The sequence below is a fragment of the Lithobates pipiens genome, unplaced genomic scaffold, assembly GCF_037356315.1.
Source record: "Lithobates pipiens isolate NorthernLeopardFrog02 unplaced genomic scaffold, aLitPip1_a1.2 Scaffold_8, whole genome shotgun sequence".
Taxonomy (NCBI): domain Eukaryota; kingdom Metazoa; phylum Chordata; class Amphibia; order Anura; family Ranidae; genus Lithobates; species Lithobates pipiens.
Window position 1 is genome coordinate 613464624 of NW_027507903.1, and position 24468 is coordinate 613489091.

Genomic DNA, 24468 nt, shown 5'->3' on the forward strand with positions numbered 1-24468 from the left:
AAAACCCAGTATAAAGGAATAGCAGTGGTAAAAAAACAAAAAAAATACATTTGTGGGTATAACTAAGAATTTTTATTTGTATTATTCCCCTTTAAGGGGCCGTGGCAAGGGATGTGCCCTATCCTATGCCTACATACAGTACTTTTTCTCAGGGCCGAGATGGGGGGGGGGGGGCAGGAGGGGTGGCTGCCCTGGGCACTGTAGTATCATATAAGGAGGGGAGGTGCCACAAGGAGATTGGGGGGATTGTGCTGGGAGGGAGATTTTAGGGGCAACAGGGGGTATGTATTGTTTTAGGAAAAGGAAAGGATGATAGGAGAAAGAAGATTTGTGCTAGGAGGGGGGATTTGAAGTGGGGGAGAAGATATGTCCTAGTAGGGGACATGTTAAGGGTAGAAGTTTTATGCTAGGAAGTTTTGTGCTAGGAGTAGATACACCTGTATCTACCCTTTATTGCTGGTGTTCTTTAATACAGGCATCTGCAGGAGTTAAAGTGGGTGTTGTGTGCCTCCAGCACAGTATACACCTCTATCTACCCTTTATTGCTGGTGTTCTCTAATACAGGCATCTGCAGGAGTTAGTGGGTGTTGTGTGCCTCCAGCACAGTACAGTATACACTTGTATCTACCCTTTATTGCTTGTGTTCTCTAATACAGGCATCTGCAGGAGTTAAAGTGGGTGTTGTGTGCCTCCAGCACAGTATACACCTGGATCTACCCTTTATTGCTGGTGTTCTCTAATACAGTCATCTGCAGGAGTTAATTTGGGTGTTGTGTGCCTCCAGCACAGTATACACCTGTATCTACCCTTTATTGCTGGTGTTCTCTAATACAGGCATCTGCAGGAGTTAGTGGGCGTTGTGTGCCTCCAGCACAGCACAGTATACACCTGTATCTACCCTTTATTGCTGGTGTTCTCTAATACAGGCATCTGCAGGAGTTAGTGGGTGTTGTGTGCCTCCAGCACAGCACAGTATACACCTGTATCTACACTTTATTGCTGGTGTTCTCTAATACAGGCATCTGCAGAAGTTAAAGTGGGCGTTGTGTTCCTCCATCACAGTATACACCTGTAGCTACCCTTTATTGCTGGTGTTCACTAATACAGGCACCTGCAAGAGTTAGTGTGTGTTGTGTGCCTCCAGCACAGCACAGTGTACACCTGTATCTACCCTTTATTGCTGGTGTTCTCTAATACAGGCATCTGCAGGAGTTAGTGGGTGTTGTGTGCCTTCAGCACAGCACAGTATACACCTGTATCTACCCTTTATTGCTGGTGTTCTCTAATACAGGCATCTGCAGGAGTTAGTGGGTGTTGTGTGCCTCCAGCACAGCACAGTATACACCTGTATGTACCCTTTTTTGCTGGTGTTCTCTAATACAGGCATCTGCAGGAGTTAAAGTGGGTGTTGTGCGCCTCCAGCACAGCATACACCTGTATCTACCCTTTATTTCTGGTGTTCGCTAATACAGGAATCTGCAGGAGTTAGTGGGTGTTGTGTACCTCCAGCACAGCACAGTATACACCTGTATCTACCCTTTATTGCTGGTGTTCTCTAATACAGGCATCTGCAGGAGTTAAAGTGGGTGTTGTGTGCCTCTGGCACAGTATACACCTGTATCTTCCCTTTATTGCTGGGGTTCTCTAACGCAGGCATCTGCGGGAGTTAGTGGGTGTTGTGTGCTTCTAGCACAACACAGTGTACACCTGTATCTACCCTTTATTGCTGGTGTTCTCTAATACAGGCATCTGCAGGAGTTAGTGGGTGTTGTGTGCCTCCAGCACAGCACAGTATACACCTGTATCTACCCTTTATTGCTGGTGTTCTCTAATACAGGCATCTGCAGGAGTTAGTGGGTGTTGTGTGCCTCCAGCACAGCACAGTATACACCTGTATCTACCCTTTATTGCTGGTGTTCTCTAATACAGGCATCTGCAGGAATTAAAGTGGGTGTTGTGTGCCTCTGGCACAGTATACACCTGTATCTTCCCTTTATTGCTGGGGTTCTCTAATGCAGGCATCTGCGGGAGTTAGTGGGTGTTGTGTGCCTCTAGCACAACACAGTGTACACCTGTATCTACCCTTTATTGCTGGTGTTCTCTAATACAGGCATCTGCAGGAGTTAGTGGGTGTTGTGTGCCTCCAGCACAGCACAGTATACACCTGTATCTACCCTTTATTGCTGGTGTTCTCTAATACAGGCATCTGCAGGAGTTAAAGTGGGTGTTGTGTGCCTCTAGCACAGTATACACCTGTAGCTACCCTTTATTGCTGGTGTTCTCTAATATAGGCATCTGCAGGAGTTAGTGGGTGTTGTGTTCCTCCAGCACAGCACAGTATATACCTGTATCTACCCTTTATTGCTGGTGTTCTCTAATACAGTCATCTGCAGGAGTTAATTTGGGTGTTGTGTGCCTCCAGCACAGTATACACCTGTAGCTACCCTTTATTGCTTGTGTTCTCTAATACAAGCATATGCAGGAGTTAGTGGGCGTTGTGTGCCTCCAGCACAGCACAGTATACACCTGTATCTACCCTTTATTGCTTGTGTTCTCTAATACAGGCATCTGCAGGAGTTAGTGGGCGTTGTGTGCCTCTAGCACAACACAGTGTACACCTGTATCTACCCTTTATTGCTGGTGTTCTCTAATACAGGCATCTGCAGGAGTTAGTGGGTGTTGTGTGCCTCCAGCACAGCACAGTATACACCTGTATCTACCCTTTATTGCTGGTGTTCTCTAATACAGGCATCTGCAGGAGTTAGTGGGTGTTGTGTGCCTCCAGCACAGCACAGTATACACCTGTATCTACCCTTTATTGCTGGTGTTCTCTAATACAGGCATCTGCAGGAGTTAAAGTGGGTGTTGTGTGCCTCTGGCACAGTATACACCTGTATCTTCCCTTTATTGCTGGGGTTCTCTAAAGCAGGCATCTGCTGGAGTTAGTGGGTGTTGTGTGCCTCTAGCACAACACAGTGTACACCTGTATATACCCTTTATTGCTGGTGTTCTCTAATACAGGCATCTGCAGGAGTTAAAGTGGATGTTGTGTGCCTCTAGCACAGTATACACCTGTAGCTACCCTTTATTGCTGGTGTTCTCTAATATAGGCATCTGCAGGAGTTAGTGGGTGTTGTGTGCCTCCAGCACAGCACAGTATACACCTGTATGTACCCTTTTTTGCTGGTGTTCTCTAATACAGGCATCTGCAGGAGTTAAAGTGGGTGTTGTGCGCCTCCAGCACAGCATACACCTGTATCTACCCTTTATTTCTGGTGTTCGCTAATACAGGAATCTGCAGGAGTTAGTGGGTGTTGTGTACCTCCAGCACAGCACAGTATACACCTGTATCTACCCTTTATTGCTGGTGTTCTCTAATACAGGCATCTGCAGGAGTTAAAGTGGGTGTTGTGTGCCTCTGGCACAGTATACACCTGTATCTTCCCTTTATTGCTGGGGTTCTCTAATGCAGGCATCTGCGGGAGTTAGTGGGTGTTGTGTGCTTCTAGCACAACACAGTGTACACCTGTATCTACCCTTTATTGCTGGTGTTCTCTAATACAGGCATCTGCAGGAGTTAGTGGGTGTTGTGTGCCTCCAGCACAGCACAGTATACACCTGTATCTACCCTTTATTGCTGGTGTTCTCTAATACAGGCATCTGCAGGAGTTAGTGGGTGTTGTGTGCCTCCAGCACAGCACAGTATACACCTGTATCTACCCTTTATTGCTGGTGTTCTCTAATACAGGCATCTGCAGGAATTAAAGTGGGTGTTGTGTGCCTCTGGCACAGTATACACCTGTATCTTCCCTTTATTGCTGGGGTTCTCTAATGCAGGCATCTGCGGGAGTTAGTGGGTGTTGTGTGCCTCTAGCACAACACAGTGTACACCTGTATCTACCCTTTATTGCTGGTGTTCTCTAATACAGGCATCTGCAGGAGTTAGTGGGTGTTGTGTGCCTCCAGCACAGCACAGTATACACCTGTATCTACCCTTTATTGCTGGTGTTCTCTAATACAGGCATCTGCAGGAGTTAAAGTGGGTGTTGTGTGCCTCTAGCACAGTATACACCTGTAGCTACCCTTTATTGCTGGTGTTCTCTAATATAGGCATCTGCAGGAGTTAGTGGGTGTTGTGTTCCTCCAGCACAGCACAGTATATACCTGTATCTACCCTTTATTGCTGGTGTTCTCTAATACAGTCATCTGCAGGAGTTAATTTGGGTGTTGTGTGCCTCCAGCACAGTATACACCTGTAGCTACCCTTTATTGCTTGTGTTCTCTAATACAAGCATATGCAGGAGTTAGTGGGCGTTGTGTGCCTCCAGCACAGCACAGTATACACCTGTATCTACCCTTTATTGCTTGTGTTCTCTAATACAGGCATCTGCAGGAGTTAGTGGGCGTTGTGTGCCTCTAGCACAACACAGTGTACACCTGTATCTACCCTTTATTGCTGGTGTTCTCTAATACAGGCATCTGCAGGAGTTAGTGGGTGTTGTGTGCCTCCAGCACAGCACAGTATACACCTGTATCTACCCTTTATTGCTGGTGTTCTCTAATACAGGCATCTGCAGGAGTTAGTGGGTGTTGTGTGCCTCCAGCACAGCACAGTATACACCTGTATCTACCCTTTATTGCTGGTGTTCTCTAATACAGGCATCTGCAGGAGTTAAAGTGGGTGTTGTGTGCCTCTGGCACAGTATACACCTGTATCTTCCCTTTATTGCTGGGGTTCTCTAAAGCAGGCATCTGCTGGAGTTAGTGGGTGTTGTGTGCCTCTAGCACAACACAGTGTACACCTGTATATACCCTTTATTGCTGGTGTTCTCTAATACAGGCATCTGCAGGAGTTAAAGTGGATGTTGTGTGCCTCTAGCACAGTATACACCTGTAGCTACCCTTTATTGCTGGTGTTCTCTAATATAGGCATCTGCAGGAGTTAGTGGGTGTTGTGGGCCTCCAGTAAAGCACAGTATACACCTGTATCTACCCTTTATTGCTGGTGTTCTCTAATACAGGCATCTGCAGGAGTTAAAGTGGGTGTTGTGTGCCTCCAGCACAGTATACACCTGTAGCTACCCTTTATTGCTGGTGTTCTCTAATACAGGCATCTTCAGGAGTTAGTGGGTGTTGTGTGCCTCCAGCACAGTATACACCTGTATCTACCCTTTTTTGCTGGTGTTCTCTAATACAGGCATCTGCAGCCTTTACAGTGGGTGTTGTGTGCCTCCAGCACGATATACACTACCCAATTGCTGGTTTTCCTATCTCCCTGAAGGCCATTACTATGTCTGGAAGGCCAACAAGGAGAGGCAGACAGGCATGAGCCAATAAAAGAGGGCAAGCAGGCTCTGTGTCTAGAGAAAACAGTGCTGGTCGTGGACGCAGTGCATCGTCATCAGCACGTGGCCATGGGACACGCTTGTCCTTATTTTCGGCAGTTGGACATGTTGAGCCGCATCATGCTGAAGACTTGGTAGAGTGGATGACCAAGCCCTCCTCATCCTCTCTCACCCAGGCTCAGGGTACTAGCAAAGCAGCTGCCAACGCATCCTCTTCCCTCGTCTCAATGTCATCAGTCACTCCTTCCCTAGACCCACCATGTCCTCCTGAGGAGTCCCCCAAACTGTTTGAGCACAGTGTTGGGTTCATGCTCCAGGAGGATGCCCAGCATTTTGAAGGCTCTGATGATGATACCCAGCTAGAGGAAGGCAGTAGCGTGAGTGCAGAGAGAGGGGATGCTCAAGAAGGACAGCAGTCTGGAAGTCATGTTCCACCAGCTGCATCATACTGCCAGGTTTTCTCCAGTGATGAAGAGGGAGCGGATGATGAGGTCACTGACTCCACGTGGGTGCCTGATAGGAGAGAGGAGGAGGCACATCTCCAACTAGGCAGGATGCCCTCCGGGGGCCAGCCTAGGGGCAGCACACCGACTGAATCACACCACAGAGCTCTGCCTGTGCAGGGCGCTGCCTCTGCTTGTTATTCCAAAAGTTCTTTGGTGTGGGCCTTTTTTGAGACCAGTGCATCAGATCGCACATTGCTATTTGCAACATATGTCTCAAGCGTATCTCATGTGGCCAAAATATCAGCCGCTTGGACACCACATGCTTGACCAGACATATGTTGACCTGCCATGCAGCTCGTTGGCAAGCGTACCTTAAAGACCCACACCAAAGAACAAAGCGGACCTCTCCTTGCTCCTCATCAGCTGGGATCTCCACCCCACTAGTACTTCAGTCCTCTCTGAAACCTGCACTGAGAGGAATGAAGGTGTAGAATTAGGTGTGTCACAGCCAAGTACTTGTGGGCACTCTGCTAGCAGTACACCCACGTCCGATTGTAGCAGGCAAATTTCCCTGCCCAAGCTGCTGGACCATTGAAAGAAGTTCACTGCCAGCAATCCACATGCCTAGCTGTTGAATGCTAGCTTGGCTAAATGGCTAGCACTTCAACTGCTGCCTTTTCAGTTGGTAGACTCAGCCCCCTTCCGTGAGTTTGTGCAATGTGCGGTTCCTCAGTGGCAGGTCCCCAAATGCCACTTTTTCTCACGGAAGGCGATTCCGGCTCTCTACCGGCACGTGGAAGGCAATGTCTTTGCCTCGCTGGACAGGGCAGTCAGCGCTAAGGTGCATATTACCGCTGACTCATGGTCCAGCAGGCATGGACAGGGACCTTACCTACCTTTCACGGCTCATTGGGTCACTCTTCTCGCAGCTGGGAAGGATGCAGGATAAGGTGCAGTAGTGTTGGAGGTTGTTCCGCCACCACGCCTCCAAAGTGCTACTGCTGGTTATGACACACCTCTCTCCTCCACCCCCTCCCCTTCTTCTACCTCCATGGCCTTTTCCAGTGCTCTGTCCTCGGAACCAGAGGTGCTCCGTAGGCGTTCAAGGGGCTATGCAAGTATGCAGGCAAAAAGATGACATGCCGTGCTTGCGCTAGTTTGTTTGGGGGACAGGAGCCACACTGGGGCAGATATTTTGTCAGCTCTGCAGGGGCAGGCCAAGAGGTGGTTGACCCCACGCCAGCCTAAGCCAGGAATGGTGGTTTGCGACAATGGCACCAACCTCCTCTCCGCCCTCCGACAGGGACAACTGACTCATGTGCCCTGTGTGGCTCACGTCCTTAACCTGGTGGTGCAGCAGTTCTTGGGCAGGTACCCGGGCTTACAGGATGTCCTGAGGCAGGCCAGGAAAGTCTGTGTGCATTTCTGCCGATCATTTAATGCCTGTGCTCGGCTGGCTGAGCTCCAAAAGGAGTTGAACCTGCCCAAAAACCGCCTTATATGTGACATGCCCACCAGATGGAACTCAACGTTAGCCATGCTGCAGAGGCTGCACATGCAGCAGAGGGCCATCAATGAGTACCTGTGCGACTACAGCACCAGGACAAGGTCAGGGGAGCTCAGTTTTTTCACCACGCCAGTGGGGCATGATCAGGGATGCATGCACTGTATTGTCACCATTTGAGGAGGCCATGAGGATGGTGAGCAGTGACAGTGCATGCATCAGTGACACTGTACCTCTTGTCCACCTGTTGGAGTATACGCTGCGTGGAATAATGGACAGGGCACCTGAGGCAGAACAGAGGCAGGAAGAGGAGGACTTCCTTGCCTCTCAAGGTCCCCTTTATCCAGACAGTGTTCCTGCTGTTTCACCCATCACACAGGAAGAGGACGAGGAGGAGGAGGAGGCTTGCGTCAGCATGGAGGTGGAGCCTTATATGTGACATGCCCACCAGGTGGAACTCTACGTTGGCCATGCTGCAGCGGCTGCACATGCAGCAGAGGGCCATCAATGAGTTCTTGTGCGACTATGGCACCAGGACAGGGTCAGGGGAGCTTGTTTTTTTTTTCACCACGCCAGTGGGGCATGATCAGGGATGCATGCACTGTATTGTCACCATTTGAGGAGGCCAAGAAGATGGTGAGCAGTGACAGTGCATGCATCAGTGACACTGTACCTCTTGTCCACCTCTTGGAGCATACACTGCGTGGAATAATGGACAGGGCACCTGAGGCAGAACAGAGGCAGGAAGAGGAGGACTTCCTTGCCTCTCAAGGCCCCCTTTATCCAGACAGTGTTCCTTCTGTCCCACCAATCACACAGGAAGAGGAGGAGGAGGAGGAGGCTTGTGTCAGCATGGAGGTGGAGCCTGGCACTCATCATCAGCAGCAGCAGTCTTTTAGGGATGATTTACAGTCCCAAGAAACATGTGGACTTGTAAGTGGCTGGGAGGAGGTGGCTGCGGATCATGTTGTCCTTAGTGACCCAGAGGACTCCGGACCGAATGCCTCAGCTAACCTACGCTGCATGGCCTTCCTGATCCTGCAAAGCCTGCGGAAAGATCCTCGTATTCTTCGGATCAAGGAGAGGGACCATTACTGGCTGGCCACTCTCCTTGATCCACGGTACAAGGGTAAGGTTGCGGACCTTATCTTGCCACCGCAGAGGGAGCAGAGGATGAGACATCTCCGGGAGGCCTTGCAGAAAGGTCTGTGCAATGTTTTCCCAGAGACTGGGAGGTTACAAACTCCTTGTCCTGGACAACGTTTTGCTGAGACTTCGGTCAGTCAGAGAAGGAGCGATGGAGAAGGTGGCCGTCTGACTGATGCGTTCAGACAATTTTTTACTCCACAGCCCCAAGGTATGATTGGTTCCAGCAACCATCGCCAGCGTCTGATTTACATGGTGCAGGAATACCTAGGGACAAGGTCAGACTTGGACACCTTTCCCACCGAAAATCCTCTGGCTTACTGGGTCTTGAGGATGGATCACTGACCAGAGCTTGCACAGTATGCAATCGAGCTACCAGCCTGTCCTGCATCCAGCATTCTATGGGAACGCACCTTCAGTGCTGCTGGTGCGTCTGTCCACCGCCTCGGTTGATCGACTGACCTTCATAAAGATGAATCAGTTTTGGATCACCACCAGCTACCAAGCACCTGAAGCTGATGTAACCGAATAATTTTTTTTGAAATGTCACATCCCTTCAAGACTGCCTATGCTGATGTTGAGTGACTGTCCTGTTATGTTGACTGACTATCCTCTTCCTCCTCAATGATCCTGCTGAAGATATCTTGGAAGAACACTTTTGGTTCTGGGTGATGCCACCAGCCTAATTTTTCAGCCCCTGTTTAACAAGGGCATGTAATTAAAATTTTTGATGCAATGCTATGCAGCAGGGCTCATTCCTGCACTCCAACTAGAGTATATGGGAGAGGTTGCAGTGTTATGGCACCAGCACCAGTGCCTAAGGCCCAATTGTTCAGCCCTTGTTTATCAGGGGCATGTAATACAAATTTTGATGCAATGCTTTGCAGCAGGGCTTATTCCTGCACTCCAACTAGAGTTGCTATGGGAGCACTCATGTGCGCAGCTCACTACAGAACGGGCTCTGGGAGTCCATAAGACACACAAAGAGCGTCTCCGCCCGCCCCCACTCCCTTCTCACTAGCCACAATTGACAGTAGCAAAAGCCAATGGCACCCACTGCTGTGTCTCAGCCAATTAGGAGGGAGAGACCCAGGAGAGAAATTGCTCTTGTGTACATTCCTGGATAGAGATGGGTCTCGGGTAAGTATTGGGGGAGTCTGGGGTTGATGCTGCACACAGAAGGTACATAGAATGCATGTAGGTAAAAAAACCTTCAGCCTTTACAACCATTTTTAACCATTTTCCAGTCTCCCTTACCGGACTATATTCCACCCATTTGTTCTCTCCTTCTTCATAGTAATATTTTTTTTGTAATTCCTTTATTGAATGCAAGAAAAAAAAAACAGGCACATGGACAACAGTGATATAACAGACATAGTTCCAAAACAAAAACATCCTAGTATCCTAATAGCACCTGGGTGGGAGATATAGAGACCATCCCAGATTTAAGCTTAAACATAACCTGAAAGCATTCCTGGACAGGGGGCAAATTTCCCTCTACGACCTCTGACACCAATAGGCAATGTGAACCCACCCAGCATGCAGTATAGTGAGATGCACAAAATGTTGTCATTTTATAAAGAAAGGGAAGAGGAGGGAGATGGGCGATGGGCCGGGCCCCAGGCGGGCAGAGCTTACACTAATAAAAACTAGTCATTTCCGGAGAGGCCCACAACCCACCTTGTCCTACATAGATTAGCCGGTAAAATCAACTGTGAAGGAAAAAGGATTGAATAGGTGGAGAAATAGAGGGGAAGGGGTTGTTGAAAAAGGGGGACTACAAGGGTGGACAAGTGGAAGGGGGGTCAGAGAGAAAGGGAGAGAAACCAGAACAGAGAGACAGAACAAGTATAGGAGACTTCAGGCAGACTGCAGCAAAGGAACCTGACACAAAAGAAAAAAGAGCGGAGTAAAGACCGTGGGCGTCATCCGGCTGCAGGGGGGGGGGGCAAGGGGGCCCAGGAACCAAAGAAAAGAGACCCTCTCTCAACGGGCATCCATAGCAACCTCCCGGAGATAAGCCTCAGTGTAAGTAAAATGTTGCCATGGTCTCCAGGTCTCACGGAAGGCCTCCTCCCCATTATGAAGCGTCGCTGTGAGGTCTGCCATATCTCTTAATTCGTTCACTTTAGAGAACCATAGAGACTTAGCCGGCGGGTTCTCCGATCTCCAGCACAAAGGGATGCAGGCCTTCGCCGCATTCAGCAATTGAATAGTCAAAGAGTTCCTATACTTCTTAATGGACCGCTCCGACAGGTGCAGCAGACAGGCCGCAGGGTTCCCTTCCAGGGAGACACCCGTCAGACGACCGATCGTGTTGGTCACCTCACGCCAAAAGGGGACCAGCTTGGGACAGGCCCAAAAGACATGCAACATGGTTCCCTCCGCCTCCCCACAACGCCAGCAACAATCAGGCACCTGAGGGAAGATGCGGTGAAGAACGGATGGGACCCTATACCACCTGGTTGTGATTTTGTAGCACGTCTCCTGGACTCGTGTGGCCATAGAGGACTTCTGCGCAAAATGGAGAATTTTCTGCTGTTGCTCTGGAGTAAATCGAGTGCCGAGCTCCGCCTCCCACTTAGCCACGAATGGTGGGACATACCCCTCAGCTGGATGGATCAATGCAGAGTAAAAAAACGAGAGGCAGTGCCGCACCGGTTCCCCCCGATGGCAGATCCGCTCTAACTCCGTGAGGGGGCGGGAGATGCCCGGCGTCCGCAAACAGTTACGCAAGAAATTCCGCAATTGAAGGCCGCTCCAGAAGTCCAGTGGCGGGTCCACTGCCCGTGTCCCCGCCTCCGGAGTGAGCCGACCATCTGGACCAATAAAGTCACACAACCGCGGCCTTTCGCCCGTCTGTAGACGATGGAAGCAGGGACTCTGGAAGCCCGGAAGAAAATCCGGGTTGCCCAGGACCGGCACCATAGGGGAGGGCACCGGGGACACCGACGAGCTCCGAAAGGCCTCCCTCGCCACCCGCAGGGTACCGCCCAATGTGGGGTGATCTAGTATAGCCCTTGGTAGGGGCGTTGATAGCCATGGCCTGCTCCCGATCGTGCCCCCAGAGTCCTCCCCCTCCATGGTCACCCAATACTTCGCCCCGCATGACAGTGCCAATCCACCAACCTGGTCAGGTGAACTGCCCTGTAATATGCTTTCACATCCGGAAGACCAACTCCACCCCTGTGCTTAGGCACGTGCAGAAGTTGTAATCTAAGACGTGGTTTCCGGTGTGACCAGATAAAAGCACGGAACAGGGAATCTATCCGCTTGAAAAAGGTGGGAGGGAGGTAAATGGGCAACGCCTGTAACAGATACAGAATTTTCGGCAACAGAGTCATCTCAAGGGCACTGCACCGGCCAAACCACGTCAGCGTAAGTGAATGCCAATGCAGGAGATCTGCCCTTAAGCGATCCACCAAGGGCACAAAATTGGCTGAGTAGAGGGTCGCCGGGTCGGGGGTAACATCTACTCCGAGGTAGCGGATATGATCCGTAGCCCACCGCAGCGGGTATGTCCCCCGCAGACGCCGAACCACCTCCCCCCCCCCACGGTGATGTTAAGGATGGAGGATTTAGTTAAATTGATTTGAAATAAAGAGAGGGAACCATACTCCGCCAGAGAGGATAGCAGGGTAGGCAGTGACGTAAGAGGGTCCGTTAAAAAGAAAATCAAGTCGCCCGCAAATGCGGCCACCTTGTGAGTGCCCGACGCCTTAGCATATCCAGCAATGTCCGTATTTGACCGAATATGGCACAGAAGGGGTTCAAGAGACAGAATAAAAATCAGTGGGGACAGGGGACAACCCTGGCGGGTACCATTCTTAATAGAGAAGTAGGGAGACCTCGTTTCATTGACCTTAACCGCCGCAGTGGGGCCTGAATAGAGGGACAAAACCCAGTGGAGCATGGAGTGGCGCAGTCCAATGTGCTCCAGGGTCGCTCGGATAAACGACCAGTCCACGCGGTCAAAAGCCTTTTCCGCGTCAGTTGACAGCAAGAGAAGGGCTCGCCTAGAGATTCTGGCCGCGTGGATCAAGTTGAGGACTCTGATAGTGTTGTCCCGGGGTTCACGCCCCGGGACGAACCCAGCCTGGTCCCTGTGGATAAGGCTAGGGACGTGCGGGAGCAACCTGTTCGCTAAAATTCTGGCAAAGAGCTTCAGGTCCGCATTTAATAGTGCAATCGGTCGGTAGTTTCCACAGCACAGTGGATCCTTCCCCTCCTTCGGGATGAGGGAGATATGAGCCCTGAGGGAGTCCACCGGAAAGGAATTGCCCTCGGTGAGGGAGTTGAGGGCAGCAACCAGGGGCTTCCCCAGTATCCCAAAGAAGGTCTTATAGTATGTCGGCGTGAAACCATCGGGGCCCGGAGCCTTCCTAGGCTTCGACGCCGCCAGTGCCGCCCCCAGCTCCTCGACCGAAATGGGTTCCTCCAACTCATCCTGCACCTCCACAGGGAGGGAGGGCATACCCGAAGCAGCCAAATACGACCGAGGGGCCAAGCCCTCCACATCGTGGGAGTCAGGAGCAGGCGGCCCTTTCAGGTTATAGAGGCCTTCATAATAGGCCTGGAACTCGGCCGCTATTTCCTCTGACGAGCTCAGTTTCTGACCAGACGCCGACTTAATATGGGGAATGTAAGTCTGGGTGCGCGGACCCCGCAAGGCCCTTGCCAGCAGGGACCCAGGTTTGTTGGAGTACTCAAACATAGTCCGCCGGGCCCAAGCCAGCTTTTGTTTAGTCTTCTGAAAGAGAAGAGCGCGCAGTTCTTCACGGGCCTTCAGAAGGTCCTGAAGAACAGCCTGTGCCAAGTGCGCCTTGTGCTGGGTCTCCAGCCTCCGGATCGTGGCCAGGAGTTCCTCTGTGCGCTGCATCCTCTCCCGCTTAAGACGGGCCCCTACCTTCATCAGCACGCCCCTAATCACCACCTTATGTGCCTCCCAAACAGTAAGGGGGTTAGCCACCGAGGCCCCATTAATAGAGAAGTATTCTCGCAACGCAGTCTGGATCTCCAATCGAGTATCCTCTGACTGGAGCAAGGCCTCATTGAGTTTCCACGATGGCGGGGGGCGCGACATCACTCCCAACTGAAGGGTTAGGTGGACCGGCGCATGATCAGAGAACGAGATAACGTCGATGGAGGTGGACAGCACCGCGGACAGATCCCTATGCGAAACCAACAAATAGTCCAACCGAGAGTACGTATGATGCACCTGCGAAAAGAAAGTATAGTCTCTGGTTTGCGCGTGCAGCAACCGCCATGGATCAACCAGGCGCAGTGCCTGGAGATCCATTTTCAGCCGCCTCAAGCGCGCGTACGACAAGTGGGAGGCCCCCCTAGAGACATCGAGAGCTGGGTCCATGGCAAAGTTAAGGTCCCCGCCAGAGACCAGCAGCCCTTCTGCAAACTCCAGCAACTCAGGGATAAGACTCTGCAAGAACTGCACCTGGTCAGTGTTCGGGAAGTACACGTTGGCAAAGGTAACCTGTCTACCAAAAACTGTCCCCCTGAGAAAGATAAAACGGCCCTGTGTGTCCGTCCGCTGCGCCTCGAACGACCATGGAACAGATTTAGCCACTAAAATACTCACCCCCTTTGATTTGGAGATCGGAGAAACACTGTGATAAGCCCGGGGGAAGGCCCCATTGGTAAGTCGGGGTGTGCAACCTGCGCAAAAATGCGTCTCTTGCAAAAATGCCACTTGCGTCCCACTTTTACGCAGATTCGTCAACAGCTGTGATCGCTTCTCCGGGGTGTTGAGGCCCCGCACATTGAGAGAGGTAACCTTAAGGAGACCCATCCCACCGGACTGGAGACCAACGGCAAGGGAGCACACAGATACCTGACCCACAGGCCCCCCCCCCCCCCCCCACAGCACGGGAGCAACCCACAGAAACACTGGAAGAGAGTGGGCGGAAACTACAGGGGGGGAGGGAAAAGAAAACACAAAAAGGGGGGGGAAGAGAGGAGAAAGGGATCACCGGGAGAGGGGGAAGAAAAAGAGTGGGGGAAGAAGGGGCAAGAGAGAGAGGGACCGGAGAGGAGGGGAGGAAGGAGAGTCGGCGGTGATCGCTACTCAAACTTGTAGCCCTTCGATAGGGCACACTAGGTGTCCTCACCAGGGCCTACCCTAATGGGGGGGGGGAAGAATGCTGAGATTCCCGATGACGTGCAATCGAGAAACAGTAAAGAGACAAAGCTCAGTAACATTGGAGATGCAGGAGACCAGCCAGTGAGCACAAAAATCAGGGAAAATACATAACAAACATAACATTAATATATGCAAACATAACAGCTGTCAATAGGAGCATAACATATCATAACATAACCGGCCACCCAAGGCACTGTCCCAGGTTCCCTTACAGGGACCGGAGACAGTGAGACAAGTACAGCCCAAACAGTGCAGAGAAGTTCTCCTCGTGGTCAGCATTCCGGGGCTGATCGGTGAGTCCACGCCCACGGCAGTATAGGTAGGGTGGGTGACTCCTAAAACTCTGATCAGCTACAATTGCAATCGGGGGAGGGGGGGCAAGAGGGGGCGGAGGGAGGGACCAGCGCCCCAAAACCTGCCGGGGGAGGCCCGAGAATGGTAGGGTGACTGAGAGCACCATGGAGGAACCAGGGGCACACCAACTACCGGCCAACAGTGGGAGAGGGAAAGATCACAGGGTCTCTAACTACGCCGTGGGCGGGTGGACCCATCCATCTCCCCGCAAAACACCCCCCCCACCGAAGGTACAGCCCCCCCACACCCCCCCCGAAAACCCCCCCCAAACACAGAGGAGCAATCTCACCCCCAGGCAAACAGCAACAGGAGATACGTGTGAAAGGACAGGTAATATAAAATACAATACAATAATATCCCACAGTTCATGTCTTATAGAGCCATGGGCAAAAATGAACGAACTGAGGAGAACAGTGGCAATGATAGAAGAGTTCGGCTGCTTACCCAACCCCGGACAGGGGTAGGATCAGTCCTCAGGAGCCAGCGGATGCCGTCTAGAGTCCTCTCTGCTGGGTGCACGGGAGCGGGGACGACGTACCCGCTGCGGTCTTGGCAAAGGTGGTCCGAGCGCCTCCTGGGAGAGCAGATAGTCAAACCAATTCGGAACCGGAACGGCTGGCTTGCCAAGAAACTCGAAGAGGGACGGCAACTGATCAGGTGATCGAAGAGAAAATTCTGCTCCCCTCCTGCGGACGTTTAGATGAAAGGGGTGGCCCCATCGGTAGGTGGCTTCAGCCGTTCGGATCACATCAAGAAGGCTCTTGTTTGCCTGGAGACGTCTGGGTAGATCCTAATGAGAGCTCCATCAAAGTCAATAGGGCCCTTTTCCCATGCGAGACGTAGGATGTCTTCCTTTACAGTAAAAAAGTGCACTCTGCATAGGACATCGCGGGGCAGATCCGCTGCTCCTGGGTCCCTGGAGGCTGACGGGGCCACTCTGGGGCCTGGAATCCGGTGAACCCGGTCTAGCTCTAAGTCAGAACCTGGGGGCTTCCCGAGGACCTGGTTCAGCAGGGCCACCACTGTAGCACGCAGGTCAGGTCCCATGGTCGCCTCCGGGATGCCCCGGAGGCGCAAATTGTTCCTCCGGCTTCTGTTTTCGCCATCATCTACACGGAGTTGCATCTCAATCAGGTGTCGCTGCAGGGCCTGCTGTCCACACTCAAGGGCAGCCAAACGGTTCTCTGAGGAAGAGCTGGAGGCCTCCAGGGCGGTAACCCGTTCGTCAACAGTGTCCACTTGCTGGCGCAGGTCGTGAAGTTCGCGAGACAGGGCACTGACTATGGAAGCTGCCATCTCCTGCAGGTCCTGCTTGGACGGCAGGCCTGCCACTAAGTCCCGCCAAGAACCCTCCGCTCCAACCCCCGCGTCCCCGCCACCTGTTAAACTGCAGGGAATGTCCATGTTTGGAGAGGCCGGTGAGGCAGGGGCGGGGACCAGAGGAGATGATCGTTCTGCTGGGGGTGGGTCCGGACGGGATGTAGCTGCCCCCGCTGCGCCACCAATTCCCAGCGTAGTGGAACCTTGAGAGGAGGAAAGACGTTGAGGCGCCATCTTGGTCGGTGTGGCCGGGGAGGCGAGCCCGTGCTGGCGAAGAAAGTAATTGCCAATGCCGTGTCCTGACGGTGTCCCCGAACCCCGCCGGTGTCTGCGCGCTCCTGGCATGTATTTTCACTGCGTCTGGCGAATCTACGGCCGGTTCACTGGCTAGCTCCTGCAGAGCTCCAATCAGATGGTCCTTACATGTCCATCCTTACGTCTCGTCCCCCAGGACGGCTACCAAGCAGGGCAAAGTCACTGTAGGAGGCCGGACCGGCCTCGGAGCACTCCCGCGGGCAGCTGGCCTCAGGAAAGGCCCGGGATCCTCAGGCCTTACTAGGCCGCACCAGGCCGGAGCCTGCCGCGTCTTCCCCGTGCGATGTACGGGCCCAAAACCACCCCCGGAGCGTTCCCTGGCAGTAGATGTGTGGCCAAGGAGGGTGGATGGCAGTCTCTTACCTGCCCGAGCGGCCCGATGTAGCGCGGCCGGGAGGCCTCCGGGATGCAAGATGGCGGCGGCGGTGCCGATTCTCCCCGAGGATCCGCGGGAGGTCGCCGTCCAAGGATCCCCGCAATAGCCACCTGGGGGGTTGCAGGATGGAGTCCCGGACCCGATGGTGTGGGTCCCGGGCGAAGATCGTGCAGCGGAGGTGCGGATGGCGACGGATGCCGAATCTCCCCGAGGATCTGCGGGAGGTCGCCGTCCAAGTATCCCCGCAATAGCCACCTGGGGGGATGCGGGATGGAGTCCCGGACCCGATGGTGTGGGTCCCGGGTGAAAATTTTTCAGCGGAGGTGCGGATGGCGGCGGATTGCTCCGTGGATCTCAGGAGCCAGCCTCAGACACGTCCGCCGCCATGCACGTCAGGCCTTCATAGTAATATTTGTAGTTAGTGTGGAACTCGGTGGTGGGACAGGCTGAGGTAGAGAGACGTCGGATACGATCAAACACTTGGCTCTCTTGGATGGACATGGTGGTGACGTCAATTAGAATTGGCATTTCAAACCCATTGCTAGGAGAAAGAAGATCAGCGTGAGATTGACAAGAGAGCAGACAAAAATGAAATCAAAGTAAAAAGTAGATGTGATCCCAATCGTATAATCATATAAAAGCTATAAAACTGAAATTTAATCTGCTTCTTTTTTTGCCTTCCGTGCTTTCATTCCCCTCCCTCAATGAGCAAATTTTTATTTTTTTTATTTTAGGCCCATTGATGTCACGTAAAGACTGTGCATCATCCCAACAAGGACACAGGCCGCAATAAAATATTTTTTTTTGTTCATCTTCTATGCCCCTATTGAATGACCCTCACTTTCTGTCCCACTGATGGTGGTCAATAAGTCAGGAAGTGAAGGTAAATCTCCCCAGTAGTATACGCAAACAGCATTAAAAAGAAATTGCAAGCAGTCTGGCCTCTATCATAGGAGGATGTAGCTGAGGGCCGGTGCTTCCACGAGAAAAAATAGGCAGCCGCCTAGGGCGCACTGCTTCCTAGGGTGCCCGGACACTGGTGTTCCTACTCTCTTCTCTCTGCAGCAAGCAACTAAGTCTCAGCATCAGCAGGCAGCCGCCGCTCCATTCACACATAGTGTCAGAGGCGCAGCAGAGGACTGTGTCTGGGTCCCGACTCCTAAATGAATGGAAGCCAGCAAACATTCATTGATGGGTGTTGGTGAGGCTGCATTGATGGGTGTTGGTGAGGCTGCATTGATGGGCGCTGGCGAGACTGCATTTGATGGGCACTGGTGAGGCTGCATTTGATGAACACTGTTGAGGCTGCATTGAGGGGCGCTGGTAGGCTGCATTTGATGTGTGTTGGTGAGGCTGCATTTGATGGAAACTGGTGAGGCTGCATTGAGGGGCGCTGGCAGGCTGCATTAAGGGGTGCTGGTGAGGCTGCATTTTATGGACACTGGTGATGCTGAATTGAGGGGCGCTGGTAGGCTGCATTTGATGTGTGCTGGTGAGGCTGCATTTGATGGACACTGGTGAGACTGCATTGAGGAACGCTGGTAGGCTGCATTTGATGGACGCTGGTGAGGCTGAATTGAGGGGTGCTGGTGAGGCTGCATTTGATGGGCACTGGTGAGGCTGAATTTGATGGGCACTTCATTAAAAAGGTAGGGTATACATGGGCAGGTCAAAGAGAGTGGAGTCAGGGGTGGAGCCAGTGGGGGGGGGGGGGGGGGGCGGCAAAATTAGGTTTTCGATTAGGGTGCCAAAAATTCTTGCACCAGCCCTGGATGTAGCTCACGGAAAGGGAGAACAGGGCGCTAACAATATGCTGGGCTGGAAGGGTTAAGTGGCCACGCCTTTGTTCCCTATTAATTGTAGTCCCCTCCCACCAGATGACATCTGTGGAATACAAATACGCCCCCCCCAAGCCTTTAGCCTGGGCTGGTAGTAAAAATATAGCAGCGGGAAAGGGAAGGGGGTAATTGTCCATTCCTACAGGAAAAAAATGAGGGGTTATTTCAATATGAGTGACTCAAAAGATAAGGCAGCAGCAAAGAGGGCTTCCACAGAGGAGATTGAGAAGTACGGTAGAGGTCGTCTATGGAAGAGGCCACAAGCACAAACTAATGCAAGAGCCAAGTGGTTTTTCCACCACCACACAAAAGGTCCAGGTGGTTGCCCTAAAGGCAGTACAAAGAAAGGCAGCAATGAGACCTCAAATAGTAAGAAATCTAAAAGTGGGAAAACCAGTGGTATAAACGAAATTGCTAAGAAACAAGGAGAGGAGGATGAGGAGGAAGAAAAAGAGGGGGCACAGCAGAGTCATCAGAAGACCAGAGACCTCAATAATAAGGCAAAAGCCTACTATGTGAATATGAATAGTGTAACAATACAAACGATTCTATTGTATCTCCAACCAAATGGAAAAAATAAACCAAAATGCATAAACAAATAATGTAAAAAACCCTTAAAGCGGGAGTCCGCCGGGAGTTCCGCCGTTTTTTTTTTTTTTTAAAAGCCAGCAGCTACAAATACTGCAGCTGCTGACTTTTAAAATAGTGACACTTACCCACCCAGCACGCCCGCGATGTCAGCACCCGAAGCCGATCTCTCAATCGTCTCTCGGGTGCTGCCGCCGCCATCTTGGGTATGGGAATCAGGAAGTGGTCATTTCCCGGTTCCCTACTGCGCATGCGCGAGTCGCGCTGCGCAATAAGGATGGTCCCCGCTGTCTCTGGGATCCGTGTGTTTCCCAGCAGGCAGCGGGGGACTTTCGGAAAGGGGCGTAGATTCTGCGGAAAGGGGCGTACCTTCTGCAAAATTTACGCCGGAAGTGGGTGCAGATTTTTTTTTTCTATTGAAAAAGCCCATGGCGTGCAAACACACCCAAAAAACTTCCACCCGGTGCATAAAAAAAGTGCACACACATAAAGAGTGACACACTAAAAAGTGCAGACGGGTGTCTGATGTCCTCCAAAAGAAGGACCATACCCTGATCCCCCGGAGCGTTAGGCTCCAGACAGGGACTGAGGTACCAGACTCAACATGTGGGCCCCGGACAAAACCGGAAGCCCTCCTTTCCCCGGGAGGACTGCCGAAACAGAACCTCCTAGGTACTTGGTACTGTGGGGGCTTCCCCGAAGGAAGACCCCCCCTCATGGAGATTGGACCAAGCCAAAAGGCCTATGTCCGCTCTCCCAGAGACTTTCAGGATTGGTCCGAGGACCGACACCCTACTCATCAAACGTGCAGTGACAAACAGTGACAATACATACAATCAAAAAAAAGTGAGGAAAGGGATAGTGAAGGAGTGAGTGAAAAAGGTGGCCATTGTGTAATACAATGACCGGCCCTCCGGCCAGGAATCAAAAATTCCTCTGGTCCTAGCCAAAAGGCCGGGCCCTAGAGGCAGGTGTAAAAAAGCGTGTATCTGGTGACGTGACCTAGGTGCCTAAATCAAAGTGCAGGACACACAGTGAAAGAAGGCACCCCTGGACTGCCACTCCAGGGGCACATCACCATGGGCTTTCTCACAGAAGCGTCCCTGGCCCCCAACCCAGACCACAACAGCCCCCACCCTAGTCAGGAAGGTATGGAGATCCAGGAGCTTAGTGAGACCCGGATACTTCAGGTCGCACATCACTCCCCCTAATTATATTCGGGACGTACTGGCCGCTCCCCCCCCCCCTCTAGAGGGGAACAAACGTTCCAATCCCGAAAGACTGACCGGAGCTAAAGCTGCCACAATCCAGGCCAAAAGGCCAGGGTCCCCTCCCCTGGCTTCGACCAAGCGGTTCTCCGTCCCCATCAGAAGGCTTCCCTTTCGGCTACGAACGGCTCCAGGTCACCTTTACACCAGCAGGCTTTGCATAGCAACCGCCAACCCTGCTCCACCTCGCCGTAGAGACAGGGACGGAAGCAAGCGCCACCTCCCGGTAACTGATAAGAACAGATACTACACTTGATCTTAGCCAAAAGGCCGAGAAGTGGGTGCAGATAATGTATCCAGCCTTTTATACCTGAAAATGGTGATCCAGACGATCAATAAAGTATTCCTTTGGAGTGGGGGACAATCACATACCTAGATGCTCATTGTGACCCTCTGTATTGGGGGGGTCATTAATTTCTGGTAAGAAGTGAATTCAGACATATGGTGGTGGATTGAATATTGTTCATCTATGGAGGATTTTGCGTAATCTATTACAGCAGGACTTTTTTTCTGTTCATCAATTTTTCTGTTTATCAATTTTTTTATAGAGACTTTTTTGTGTTTCACGGGGTGTTTTCCCAATTTAATTAATTAAAACACGCTGTTTGTATCACTCTTCACTTAGGTGGTCTCCTGCCCACTTAAGGGTAGGATAGAAAGAATTTTACATTATTTGTTTATGCATTTTGGTTTATTTTTTCCATTTGGTTGGAGATACAATAGAATCGTTTGTATTGTTACACTATTCATATTCACATAGTAGGCTTTTGCCTTGTTATATAGTGCACTTTAGCGCAGCTTATTTTCTTTTTTATGCAACACTGTACCCAAATCGATCTTATCATTTTGTTCACACAGATAGAGCTTTCTTTTGTGGAAATTTGATCACTGTTTTATTTTTTTATCATATAAAGGAAAAAAGACCAAAGATCTTGAAAAAAAAAAAGGATATTTTCTACATTCTGTTATAAAACATATCCAATAAAATAAAAACATCTAATTTATTTATACATTAAGGCAAAAATGTATTCTGTTACATGTTTTTGGTAAAAAAAAAAAAAAATCACAATAAGTGTATACTGCAGGGGTGGCCAACCCGTGGCTCTCGAGCCGCATGCGGCTCTTTGCCCATTTCCATGTGGCTCTTAGACCCCATTCACACCTGAGCGTTTTGTAGCTTGAAGCCTGAAGCTACAAAACGCTGGAGGGGAAAAAATGTATTCTCAATGGAGATGGTTCACATCTCCACTCCATGTCGCCTGAAGCCAAACGCCTGACGCTCAGACAAGTTCCGTACCCTTTTTTGTCGCTCGAATTGAGCAGATTTGGGCGTTTTTCTTCTTTTAACATTGACCTTTTGCCCTGCACAAAAAACGAATCGCGGTAAAAAACGCAGCAAAATCGCGTGATTTTCTGCTTGAAAACGCTACGCTCTGTGTGTGCTGCATGCTTTCTGTGATGTTTTTTTGAAGAATTTACTGCTAGTTCAGGCTAGAAGACCCATTAACTGTTTATTGTTATCCTGACCAGTTCACTGTTTGTAAAGCCGCGTACACACGGGCGGACTGTATGGCCTACTTAGTCCGTCATACAATCCGACGGACAGTCCGTCATACTTTCGAATGAACGGACTTGACCACACACGGATGCACAAACAGTCCGTCGAAAGCTTGTGCGATGACGTGTACAGCACGTACGACGGGACTAGAAATAGGAAGTCCAATACACAGCAATGCACCCTTCCGCCGTGTAAATCCTTTCTGAGCATGCGCCATTCTTAGTCCGTCGAACTAGCCTACTGACGAGCGGATTGTCCGCTGAAACCAAAGTATGACGGACAGAATTTCGAAAAATCCGAAATACTTAGTACGCCAGACTGCACGCTGAAAAAGTCCGCTGAAGCCCACACACGAGCGGACTGTCCGCTGAAATGTGTTTCGACGGACTAAGTAGGCCATACAGTCCGCCCGTGTGTACGCGGCATAAGACAATTTGTATTTTGGAAATTAGATGAGCTGCTGTCTTCTGTCACATGGATGTACTTTCAAAGGAAGATTACTGACTTGATGAAAATGACTGGCCTGTGGTCTTTGTAGTGTTAAAACAGTGTGTGACATTTACAATAAATCCAGCTGAGCAAAAGTATGTGTGTATGAGGAAGGGATGGGGTGATGTTCATGTGTGCCCATGCGTATGATGTGGCTCTCTGCGGTAACTCGGTAAAAAATGTGGCTCTTGGTCTTTGTCTGGTTGGCCACCCCTGGTATACTGTATTGTCAAAAATATTGGGATGCCTGCCTTTACACGCATATGAACTTTAATGGCGTCCGTAGGGTTCAAAATTGAGTTGGCCCACCCTTTGCAGCTATAACAGTTTCAACTCTTCTGGGAAGGCTGTCCACAAGGTTTAGGAGTGTGTCTATGGGAATGTTTGGCCATTCTTCCAGAAGCGTATTTTTGAGTTCAGACACTAATGTGGACAAGAAGGCCTGGCTCGCAGTCTCCTCTCTAATTCACCCCAAAGGTGTTCTATCAGGTTGAAGTTAGGACTCTGTGCAGGCCAGTCAAGTTGCTCCACCCCAAACTCGCTCATCCATGTCTTTATGGACTTTGCTTTGTGCACTGGTGCGCAGTCATGTTGAAACAGGAAGGGGCCATCCCCAAACCGTTCCCACAAAGTTGGGAGCATGAAATAGTCCAAAATGGCTTGGTATGCTGACATACTTTAAGAGTTCCCTTCACTGGAACAAAGGGGCCAAGGCCAACCCTTGAAAAACAACCCCAACCCATAATCCCCCCCTCCACCAAATGTATGTTAGAAATCATGGGACTCCACAATTTCTAACAGCAGACCTGGTGCCTGTACCTGCTGCCTACTCGCAATATATTTACTGTGTGTGGTCGGAAGGTAGTTAAACTGAATTGGCAAGGACAGTCTCAAATGCATGATGTGTTATGCCCATTAGTCTGTGTTTGTGTTTCTTGTTTTTAAATTGTAGTCATCTCAACGGTTTAAGGCCGGGTTCACACTGATCCAACATGGACAAGCGCCCTCCTCCTGGACAATACCAGGTCACATGCCCTCAACATTGTTGGGTGCCAAAAATGTGTCAATAATAAATAAAACCAGTACACAAGGTCCTTTATTAAAGTAGCTCCAATGTGTCTCTCCCTCCGATTAATTATCCTTCCAGTTCTTCTCTCTCCGGTGATGTCTTCATCCTCCAGGTCTTCTCACTGCACTGATGTCTTCTTCCTCTGATTCTTCCCCCAGTTCTTTCTTGCTGCACTGATGTCTTCTTCCATTGGTTCTTCCTCCTGGTTCTTCTCTCTCCGCTGTCTTCTTCCTCTGCGGTTCTTCCTCCAGTTCTTCTCCCAACACTAGCTCCCGCTGTAGTGTTAGCTCCGCCGTGTGCCATTACTTACATAGCCATGGGATGTGGCCATCCGTTGATGGCATCTTGTGACCCCACCTCTTGTGACATCACTGCCCCATCATGGGAAGTCACAAGAGGTGGGACCATCTGATTACGTCACCAGGTGGCCATGCCCCATGGCTATATAAGTAATGGTACATACTGGAGGAAGAACCAGCAGAGGAAGAAGACTGCGGAGAGAGAAGCACCAGAGGTAAAAACAGCGGAAGAAGACAGCAGCGCAGCGAGAAGAACTAAAGGATGAAGACATGATCGGAGGGAGAAGACACGTTGGAGTTACTTTAATAAAGGACTTTGTCAAAAACCTGTGTACTGGTTTGATTTATTTCTGACACTTTTTTTTTTGGGGTGAATGAGTAGGGGTACTATGTACC

General features: G+C 50.9%; 1 pseudogene; it reads right to left on the bottom strand.

The window, feature by feature from the left end:
* Positions 1 to 20848: 20848 nt before the first annotated feature.
* On the bottom strand, positions 20849 to 20939 carry LOC143964635 (U2 spliceosomal RNA; annotated as a pseudogene).
* Between the last annotated feature and the right edge of the window lie 3529 nt (positions 20940 to 24468).